The sequence below is a fragment of the Nansenia antarctica genome, assembly GCF_963989245.1.
Source record: "Nansenia antarctica genome assembly, chromosome: 16".
NCBI classification, from domain to species: Eukaryota; Metazoa; Chordata; class Actinopteri; order Argentiniformes; family Microstomatidae; genus Nansenia; species Nansenia antarctica.
In genome coordinates this window covers 8,896,378-8,908,565 of record NC_137686.1, presented here as the reverse complement: position 1 = coordinate 8,908,565, position 12,188 = coordinate 8,896,378, and positions in this window count along the sequence as shown.

Here is a 12,188-nt window from a genome sequence, read left to right as displayed (position 1 = left end):
GAGACTGTTCGGGTCTCAGAGAACTGTATATCTGACCCTCTCACACAGGTCAGGGCAACAGCCTCCTTTGCTGGACAGAGCCACCAGCTAACATCTAGAGGGGCCAGACGGACTCTCATGGACCTTCATCAACATCAACAACAACAACACTGGACTGGTCTGAAACTCCAGGGAAAACTGGCATGTCTTCCCACAGCTGATCACTCTGTTTCCCATTCTTTTCTAAAAAACACTGCACTCGATGAGGACATTGTCATATTCACAACCAAGGCCAGATTACAAGTCCTTCCTACCAGACTCAACCTCTCTATTTGGTTTCCCTCCACTCAGGTTCCTCATTGCTTGCACCACACCACAGAACAGGTTACAGAAACACTTTCACATATCTTGAATGGCTGTTATGTTTACAAAGGAATGTATATAGCACGTCATGACAGAATTGTGAGCCTAATAGTAAAGGACATATCACTCCACTTCCCAGTTACAGTGAAAATGTATACACATGCTTGTGTCAATGCATCCATGTTCAATTTCTGTAATGACCAATGTCACTTTTCACAGTTGTCTGCTAACACACCAGATGTTGTTGTTGTTAATGAAGAGTCCAGAGAGGTGTCTGTATTAGAGGTAGCATGCACCTTTGATATAAGCCTAGAGGAAGCCTTCATGACTAAGGTCATGAAATACCAGCAGCTTGTAGACACCATCTCAGAGCTAGGCTATAGGTGTACGCTATTAGTCTTTATATTTGGCAGTCTTGGACATTTGCACAGATTGGTTGTCAGAGGACTACGTCTACTGGGAATGTCCAAGGGAGAAGCAAAAAGGCTCAGCAAGTATTGCTCTGTCTCTGCGATTATTGGCAGCCGCCAAATATGGCGGAGACGGTGTTACTTGTACCCGTGAGTCTTGTCCTGTTGTATGTGAAAGACATTGTCCATGTCTGTTTGTGAATGCATCTCATCTGTGCCTTCAGTATTTGTGTCCCTGTATACTTGTTTCTATGTGGACAGAAATAAATGATAAAAATGTGTGTGTGTGTGTGTGTGTTTGTGTGTGTCTCTTACCGGCAGGTTTCTTACAGATGAGTCTGTGGGTCATGGCGGTGTGTGTGTGTGTGTGTGTGTGTCTTACCGGCAGGTTTCTCACAGATGAGTCTGTGGGTCATGGCCGTGTGTGTGTGTGTGTGTGTGTCTCACCGGCAGGTTTCTCACAGATGAGTCTGTGGGTCATGGCCGTGTGTGTGTGTGTGTGTGTGTGTGTGTGTGTGTCTCACCGGCAGGTTTCTCACAGATGAGTCCGTGCGTCATGGCGGTGCAGGGGTTGGCCCTGAGGCCGGACACGCGGGTCTCCTCCAGCGTGGCGCAGAAGCCCGAGTCGCTGGGCTCGCCGGGGAGCCACTGCAGGGAGGAGTTGGTGAAGGGGGACATGTCCTCCCAGCCCCAGTACGACACGTTGATCTTCCTCAGGCCCACCCAGGGGGACAGACGCTGGGGACGCAGCAGGGAGGGAGACGCATGGTTCACACGCGGTTCACATGCGGTTCACACACGGTTCACACACGTTTCACACACGGTTCACACACGTTTTACACACTAACTAACCTAAACTTATCTACCCTAACAATGTGCCCTGACCCTTACCTCAATTTGTTGAGTTATCACAGTTTGACTGATCTGAGACCAGCTGCTATAGTACGGTACCTACAGGGATTTGGTGAGGCTGCATTCTCATTTTATGCACCCAAATTGTGGATTGATTTAAAAAAGATTAAAACCCCATCTTTTTAATATTGCCTTTAAAATGACTAAATAATTAAATGATGATTATATAATGATTGGAGCACTTTGAGCTGCAACATTTGCAGGAAAAGCGCTATACAAATAAAAGTTGTTGCTATTATTATTATTATTATTATTATCTGTTGTGTCCTGTTTATACCGCCAGTGGGCGCTAGTATGATAGTGATGTATGCAGTTACGGAAGTGATGTATGCACTTCCGGATGTTAAGATGGAGTTGAATAAACGTGCGAAGTGAAGAGCAGCTGCGTGTCTCCCGGTCTCATTCTTTCCTAACTACTTTCTTACTACAGAATACCACATTTTTGGCGACGAGGATGGCTATTTCCGTACCTTTACCTACACCGTTCATGCCTGTGCCAGGCGAACCTGCTATTTCTTTTCCTACTTGGTTGAGAATGTTTGAAAATTACATGCTCGTAATTGATGCTACCGGAGAAAAATGGCCGGAGGAAAGAAAGCGAGCGGTTCTTCTCCATGCACTTGGGACCGAAGGACAAAGACTGTTCTACACTCTAAAGGATACGGGTGTTACCTACACTTCTGCCGTGGATGGACTGAAAAAGTACTTTGTTCCTAAGGTGAATGTGATTGCTGAACGTCACAAATTTCGACAGAGAGCTCAGGGTCCTGACGAGACGGTTAATCAGTTCCTTGCTTCATTACGTGAGCTAGCTGCAGCTTGTGAATTTGGTGCCATGGAGGAACAAATGATTCGTGATCAACTGATTGAGCGTGTTGCTAATACACGCATACGAGACAGACTTTTGCTTGAATCGGACTTGTCTCTGGACAAAGCTACTTCAATGGCCTTACAAATCGAGGCTGGACTACGGAACTCCAACGTTCTCTCTGGAGCTACAGCTTCGGTGAGAGCCATCGAGAAACAGCCGACGAGGAGGAGGTTCGACAAGGGCAAGAAGAAAGCTCCGACGACGACTGCACCTGCCACGGTCTACAGCCAGCCAGCTACAACTGGGAATCAGCGCGCCTGCTTCCGATGCGGATCCACAGGACACTTAGCTAACAAGCCTACATGCCCGGCGGTTAAGGTGACTTGCAATACATGCGGAAAAGTTGGACATTTTTCCAAGGTGTGTAGATCGGCTCAAAAAGAGGTGCGTGAGGTAGTGGTGAATGACGTTACTGTGCTTTACATGCAGGGGGCCGTCGTGAATGATAAAATTATGTGTACTGTACGAGTTGATGCAAATTATCATTCCCATGATGTTGAGCTGATAGCGGATACAGGCTCATCTGTTTCTATTATTCCAGAGAGTACTTACCAGACACTTTTCCATACATGTGTCCTTGCTGAGCCTACAGTGAATCTGCTTACTTACTCCAGAGAGAAAATTCCTGTTAAAGGTTGCATGCATGCTACAGTTGTTCATAATGGACATTCAGTTACAGGTTCATTGATAGTGGTTGAATCAGGAAATGCATTGCTGGGACTAGATTTATTTGTAGCATTGCAGATGTGCATTGAGGGTAACAAAATTATTACTGCTAGCTCTGCTAGCTCTCCTACTGTGCTCCGAGCACCTACTGTACAGAGTACCACTCCACAGACCGAACCAGAGGTTCTAGTACAGGAGTTAGGGTGTGCAAAAGGTTTTATGCACAAAATACAGGTTAAACCAGATGCTGTGCCAGTACAGCAGAAACTGAGGAGGCTTCCGTTCTCAGTGAGGCAGGCTGTGACCGATGAGCTCGCAGATCTACAGGAAAAAGGCGTTATAGAACGTATAGACGCATCTCCATGGGTTTCCCCTATAGTTGTGACCCAGAGAAAGGGGGGAGGAAAGCCTCGCCTGTGTGTTGACCTCAGAGAACCTAATAAGGCAATCATCAGTGACTGTCATCCCTTACCGCACATGGATGAACTGTTCGCTGAGCTCCGTGGAGCCACAGTCTTTTCTACTATAGACTTAGCCTCTGCTTATCACCAATTGCCATTGCATCCAGATAGCCGTGATTTAACTGCGTTTATCACGCATGAGGGTCTCTTTCGTTTCTGCCGAGTGCCATTTGGCCTCGCTTCTGCTCCTTCAGCTTTTCAGAAAATGATGTCGACTGTACGGACAGGCCTGCCAGGCGTACAGGCCTACCTGGATGATGTGATTTGCTACGGCATCACACAGCAGGATCACGATGTCAGCCTACGGAGAGTGCTACATGCTCTAAATGAAGTGGGACTTAAACTGAACATGCACAAGTGTAAGTTCAACCAGAAAGCTCTGCGCTTCCTGGGCCACACTGTGTCCAAAGATGGTCTTCATCCTGACCAAGACGGGGTCAGTGCTGTGGCGAACGCGCCTGCCCCGCACGACACATCCTCCCTGCGGTCCTTCCTAGGACTTGCATCGTGGTATAGTAAATTCATACCTGACTTCTCTACTGTGGTGGAACCGCTACGTGCTACACTCAGGGAATCTACTGACACTAAGTTTGAATGGACAGCGGATGCAGAGTCCAGTTTTACTGAGGTTAAGAGACTGATTACTGAGAGTCCTACCTTAGCATTATATGATCCTGAGTTACCTACTTATGTCACTACCGATGCTTCTAACTATGGATTGGGGGCTGTAATGAGCCAGATTCACCCAGACAATACAGAGAGAACCATAGCTTTTGCGTCCAGGACACTTTCTCCTGCAGAGAGAAAGTACTCTACCGTCGAGCGTGAGGCGCTGGCATGCGTTTGGGCGGTGGAAAGGTGGAGAACCTACCTGTGGGGACATCGTTTTGTCCTACGCACAGACCACCAAGCGTTGACAACCCTACTCACTTCCAGGGGTACGGGTCGCGCAGGTCTGAGAATAGCGAGATGGTCTGCACGTCTACTATGCTTTACTTATGATGTCACTTACCATCCAGGGAAACGTAATGTGACTGCTGACTGCTTGTCCAGACTCCCTCTGCCTTCGACAGGAGAGGTGGAGGAGGAGCCAGACATGGTGGCTACTGTGTTCACAGGTTCCTCACATGCCATATCTGTGACCGAGTTCACTGCTGCCTGTGAGGCCTGTCCTGAACTGACTCAACTGAGACAGCAGATACAGAAAGGTTGGCCAAAATGCAGTAAGAATGTGACAAAGGAACTTGCTCCATATTTTAGAGTGAGAGATGAACTGGCTGTGGATGAACTACTTGTCATGAGAGGCCCCGACCGTGTGGTGGTTCCTACTACACTACGGTCTAAAGTTGTAAATTTAGCTCATGAAGCGCATCAGGGAATAGTGCGTACTAAACAGAGACTACGAGAGCTATATTGGTGGCCGCAAATGGACAGATGTGTCCAGACATTAGTAGGCTCATGTGTACCCTGTCAATACAATGACAAAACAGCCAAAACTGCGCCTGCACCACTTACCCCAGTGGAACTGTCAGGTGGACCATGGGAGAAGGTGGCCATTGACATTGTTGGTCCCTTTGACTGTGCGACATGGGACTGCCGTTATGCTATTACACTCACAGACTATTACAGTAAGTGGCCAGAGGTGGCGTTTGTCTCTACTGTAACTACAGAGGCGGTTATTAGTTTCTTGACTACAGTGTTTAGTCGTGAAGGTAACCCTTCCTTCCTGGTCTCTGACAACGGATGTCAGTTTACCTCCCATGCTTTTGCAAGCTTTCTGGGAGAGAGAGAGATAAAGCACCTGCGTTCCAGTGTTTATTATCCAAGAGCCAACGGGGCTATTGAGAGATTTAATCGAGTTCTCAAAGAGTGTATTCAGACGGCTGAGAGAATGCACAAGCCATGGAAACATGCAGTAACAGAGTTCTTACTGAACTATCGCGCTACGCCGCATGCTACTACAGGAGCTACTCCCTTTGAGTTGCTGAGGAACAGAAAGATGCGTACAAAACTAAATGTCCTCCCTGTCTCACAACAAATTAAGTCACATGAGAAAGTGCAGGAGACAGTGAGACGCAAGCAACAGGAGAGTAAGGAGTACACAGACAGAATGAGGGGAGCGAAAGTGCCCATGTTCCAAGTGAATGACACCGTACGTGTCCGCAGACCGGAGCATGTAAAAAAGGGATCATCAAGATTCACAGAACCACTGACAGTAGTTAGTAAAGCAGGACAGAATACATACCTGCTCAGTGATGGTCGAAAATGGAATGCATCCAAGCTTACACGCTTCCCCAAGGATGCTCTGTCTGGCACCAGTGGTGAAAAGGAGATTGAGCTAGAGGAGTTCATGGTGCCCGAGTCAGAGAATGTGTTTAATGAACCAGGTCCAAGAAGGAACCTTAGAGTCAGAAACCCACCTAGGTGGCTGGTAGACTTTGTGCCGTAGAGAACGTACTTAAAGGGTAGGATAGAACACGGTTCTAACTTAGTACAAAAAAAAAGGTCCTACAATGCAATGACAAAAGTGAATGTTCATTTCATGTTTCACTGTCATAAACTGTTTATTGTTGTTATCCATTCTGCTGATTCATTCATTTTCATTTCCTTCGTTTTCATTTTATTTCAATTGTACTGACCCCAGTCTACAGAATATTGCATTCTTTGAGTACTGTAATTCCTTTAAGAAAGGGGGAAATGTTGTGTCCTGTTTATACCGCCAGTGGGCGCTAGTATGATAGTGCTGTATGCAGTTACGGAAGTGATGTATGCACTGACGGATGTGAAGAAGAGGAGTTGAATAAACGTGCGAAGTGAAGAGCAGCGGCGTGTCTCCCGGTCTCATTCTTTCATAACTACTTTCTTACTACAGAATACCACACTATGTCTGATAATAACCACGTATATATATATATATATGTATAATAACGTTGGTTACTATTTTCTCAGCTGTATTAATCACACTAAACACAACTCAATAATACCCCGGCGGCTCTGGTCTCCAAACATTCAACTTTCTTCCTCTCATCACCACTCGCTGCTCTCTGCTCTCTCCTCAGCTCACACACACACACACACACACACACACACGCACGCACACACGCACGCACACACACACACGCACACACACACACACACACACACACACGCACGCACGCACGCACGCACGCACACACACACACACACACACACACACACACACACACGCACATCAAAAGCCGCCAACTGAACTACGGCATCATTACTTAGACACACAACATGTTATGTGTTTTAGACAAATGGCAAGAAAACAATAAACGAAATCAAAGAGAGAGAAAAGGGGGGAAACCTAGCTGGGCGTGGGCAAGGTAATTTCTTATTAATTATTAATTACTCAAAATGAGCTTAATCAAACTAACTAATCGATGTGCATCTGGACCGTCGTAACAATTATTATTATTATTGTTGTTGTTATTATTATTATTATTATTATTATTATTATTATCAACTAGAGCAATGCCTCAGTGTGTGTCATGATGTTGCTATGGTGATAAGGGGTGGTGATGTCACAGTGGGGTCAAGACAAAACTGAGTGTCAAAGTGTCAAGTGGTCATTATTGGAGAAACTTCCAACAGGTAAGGTCATATTACTTTACCTGTAGAATAGGTGAATAGAGGAGGTGTATAGTTTGATGTAGTGAAGGTTTAAGAAGTATCTGTCTACCTGCCAGTCTGTCCCCCTGTCTATCTGCCTGCTTGTCTGTCAAGCCCGGATTATCCATATATTGCATCGGGTGAATGCCCTGGGGCACCAGCCAATGGGGGGGCACCAAATTATTCGGACAATGAAGAGACCTTTAAAATAATTTGCGCACATTTTTAAAATATAGGCTATATTTACTGGAAGTCATCCACACAGGTACAAAACTAACGGTTATATTTAGGCTATAATTTATAAAAAGATAAATAATTGCGAGTTCGGTGTAAGTGCCCCCCCCCCCCAGTCATAGACAAGTGCGCGATTCATCAGAGCAACGCATCCGGGTACTTTCCCCTCCCGTAATGTCCACGCCCCTTTTTGGGTGATAGAAGCGGAGAAGTTTGAATGGCGGTCAATGGGAATTTCTGGTCTTCGCTACTTTAATCCGATAAAATAAGAAAACCGTAGTGCTTTTTAGATATTAGGAGCCCAAATCCGATGGCCAGTTAGGCAAACTATTATATAGTGTCGTTGCCGATCAATGATCGACGTCGTTATATAGAGAAAATTAATGAAATAGGGGTTGATGCATCAGAGCCGTCTTACGTCATCTCCCTGTCATCTGGGATTTGTAGTTCTTCATTTGATTTGCCGTGGTCCTAACGTCTTCACCTCCAGTCCCCCCAACAGCGTTTGCTTTCGTTTCTTCTTTGAACATTTATCTCCCATGATTACAATAGAAATATCATGCACAGTAGCACTAGTCGATAGCCGTTATGGGTGAAGGGTTAGTAGGTACTAAGTAGTACCTTAGTAGGCTAGATAGTAGGGGGGGGGGGGGCACACATCAAGTCTGGTCACCCTAGGGCACCCTAGGGGGTTAATCCGGGCCTGGGTGTGTGTGTACATGAACAAACATATACTGTATCAGAAAGCTCATAGAAAGGTATAACAAAATTGGTAGATCTGTTCGACAATAATATTGTCTATCTCTTTATTGTCTATCTCTTTATTCTCCTTTACACAACTTCAACACTTTTTTCACCTTCAAAAATCTGATCAATTTAAATACTTACAAATCACCCGGTTTATTATTAAGGACACCACTCTAATGACTAATAATTCTATCTCTGTTTTGGAAGAGATGCTATCTCAACAACCCATCAGACGCATCAGCGCATTTTACAAAGCTCTTGCTTCGATATCTCCCCAAAATTCCCTGGCCATCAAACTGGCTTGGGAAAAAGATCTAGGAGTCACTTTTAATGAGGCGGAGTGGAAAGAAGTTTGGACCTACGCCAAAAAGATCTCAGTCTGTAATCGTACTAAGTCCACACAATATAAAATCTTACACCGTATTCATGTAACACCTGCACTCAAAAATAAAATGGACAGCAACTCCTCACCAATCTGCTGCAAATGTAAATCCAATGTTGGTAATATCTTTAATTATTTCTGGTCTTGTCCAAAAATCCAAAGCTACTGGACTAATGTTGTTAATGAACTCTCAATTATTTTCAATGTCTCGGTGGGATTGGACCCTAGGTGTCTCATTCTTGGCACTCCGGATCGCCAGATCTCGAATGCCAAACACCAAAGGTTGTTCAACCTCTTAACATTTTCCGCAAGGAAAAACATTCTGCTATACTGGATAAAGGAAGCTCCCCCCTCCAAAAAATCTTGGCATAATATCATAATGGACTGCATTCCCAATGAATATATCACTTGCATGTTACACTCCAAGACGGACAGTTTCTACAAAACTTGGGACCTATGCTAGACGACAATAATGTAATGTAATGTAATGATATCTACGTCCATACCTTAATTCTAATATAAATATATCTGAGCGACATGTTTTGTTTGTTTTTTAATTTATTATTGCTTTTATTTATTTTTCATTTTCTCCAAACCCCTAGTGTATGTACTGTGACTGTTTACTGTATGTGCAGCGGGGGGGGGGGGGGGGGGGGGGTTGATTGGGCTTCCACGGAGTCTTCACAGTTCCAGTGGTCCTGTCTGGGTTCTGTGGGGGTTTCAATCAGCTCTGGGGTTCTTGCTGTGTATGTTTAATATTGTCCTTGTCGTTGTATTGTTTAGTTTGTGCCCTCTATATAAAATTGAAAACCCAAAATAAAAACAGTTTTCAAAAAAAAAAAAAAAAAAAAGAAAGCTCATAATCTTGGTAAGCATTGTTGATGTATTTGAGGCATGAAAAACATCTTAGTAAAACACAGTTTCTCTCTACCAGGGTGTCAATCTTTATGTCAAGAACTTGCACGATTGTTTGGACGACAAGCAGCTGCACAAAGAGTTCTCCCACTTCGGAACAATCACCAGCGCAAAGGTGATGACGGAGGGCGGACGCAGCAAGGGATTCGGCTTCGTGTGCTTCTCCTCCCCCGAGGACGCCACCAAGGCCGTGACCGAGATGAACGGCCGCATCGTGGCCACCAAGCCCCTGTACGTGGCCCTGGCCCAGGGCAAGGAGGAGCGCCAGGCTCGCGCAACCAACCAGCACGTGCAGAGTACGGCCAGCGGCTGCGCCGTTCCCAACCCAGGCATCAACCCCTACCAGGTTGCTCCCCCACCTGGGTTCTTCATGGCGGCCATTCCACAGGCCCAGAACTGTGCTGCACCGGACTTCACCAACCAGCTGGCTCAGCCGAGACCCACTCATCTCCTAGACACACCTCCTCAGAACTTCCAGAACACGCCCACCAACGCCATGTGTCCGTCGGCTACCAGGCCTAAGACCTTCAACGCTATGAAGGCCACGCCCTCCCTGGTTCCCCCTATGATGACCTCTCCGCGCGCGGGTCAGTATATTTAGTGAAGTAATCCTGCCCCAAAGAGCACTATCCAAACATTTGCCATAAATATCCCTTTGATTATGATTATCTTCCCTCTCAGCTACCCAGGCCTTGAGAAAGCACCCTGCCAGTGCAGACGCAGCTACAGCAAGGATGCACACTGTGCCCCGTAACAAGTACACAGCTGGTGTACACCTCCTGCAGCACATGGCTCCCCAGCCACAGATCCCCATGCAGCAGCCTGCTATCCATGACCAGGAGCTTCGGACTGACTCTCTTATGACTGACATTTTGGCTGCCGTTCCCCATGAGGACCTGAAGCAAATCTATTTGTTTGTTTCAATGAAGCAAATGATAGGCGAGTCTATTTGTTTGTTTCAATGAATCCCCCATTAGGTTAGTATAATTACTGTTACTGATATTTATTCTCCCCCTCCCTCCAGGTGAGCGTCTCTTCTCATCTATCCACAGCATGCACCCCAGCATCGCTCCCAAGGTCACTGACATGCTGCTGGAGATGGACAACTCTGACCTGCTCGGCATTCTGGAGTCTCCACAGTTCCTGCGCTCCAAGGTGGACGAAGCGGTCGCTGCGCTGGAGGCCCACTGGGCTGAGGAGGCTGTCGTTCCCCATGAGGACCTGAAGCAAATGATAGGCGAGTCTATTTGTTTGTTTCAATGAAACCCCCATTAGGTTAGTATAATTACTGTTACTGATATTTATTCTCCCCCTCCCTCCAGGTGAGCGTCTCTTCTCATCTATCCACAGCATGCACCCCAGCATCGCTCCCAAGGTCACTGACATGCTGCTGGAGATGGACAACTCTGACCTGCTCGGCATGCTGGAGTCTCCACAGTTCCTGCGCTCCAAGGTGGACGAAGCGGTCGCTGCGCTGAAGGCCCACTGGGCTGAGGAGGCTGTCGTTCCCCATGAGGACCTGAAGCAAATGATAGGCGAGTCTATTTGTTTGTTTCAATGAATCCCCCATTAGGTTAGTATAATTACTGTTACTGATATTTATTCTCCCCCTCCCTCCAGGTGAGCGTCTCTTCTCATTTATCCACATCATGCACCCCAGCATCGCTCCCAAGGTCACTGACATGCTGCTAGAGATGGACAACTCTGACCTGCTCGGCATGCTGGAGTCTCCACAGTTCCTGCGCTCCAAGGTGGACGAAGCGGTCGCTGCGCTGGAGGCCCACTGGGCTGAGGAGGCTGTCGTTCCCCATGAGGACCTGAAGCAAATGATAGGCGAGTCTATTTGTTTGTTTCAATGAATCCCCCATTAGGTTAGTATAATTACTGTTACTGATATTTATTCTCCCCCTCCCTCCAGGTGAGCGTCTCTTCTCATCTATCCACAGCATGCACCCCAGCATCGCTCCCAAGGTCACTGACATGCTGCTGGAGATGGACAACTCTGACCTGCTCGGCATGCTGGAGTCTCCACAGTTCCTGCGCTCCAAGGTGGACGAAGCGGTCGCTGCGCTGGAGGCCCACTGGGCTGAGGAGGCTGTCGTTCCCCATGAGGACCTGAAGCAAATGATAGGCGAGTCTATTTGTTTGTTTCAATGAATCCCCCATTAGGTTAGTATAATTACTGTTACTGATATTTATTCTCCCCCTCCCTCCAGGTGAGCGTCTCTTCTCATCTATCCACAGCATGCACCCCAGCATCGCTCCCAAGGTCACTGACATGCTGCTGGAGATGGACAACTCTGACCTGCTCGGCATGCTGGAGTCTCCACAGTTCCTGCGCTCCAAGGTGGACGAAGCGGTCGCTGCGCTGGAGGCCCACTGGGCTGAGGAGGCTGTCGTTCCCCATGAGGACCTGAAGCAAATGATAGGCGAGTCTATTTGTTTGTTTCAATGAATCCCCCATTAGGTTAGTATAATTACTGTTACTGATATTTATTCTCCCCCTCCCTCCAGGTGAGCGTCTCTTCTCATCTATCCACAGCATGCACCCCAGCATCGCTCCCAAGGTCACTGACATGCTGCTGGAGATGGACAACTCTGACCTGCTCGGCATG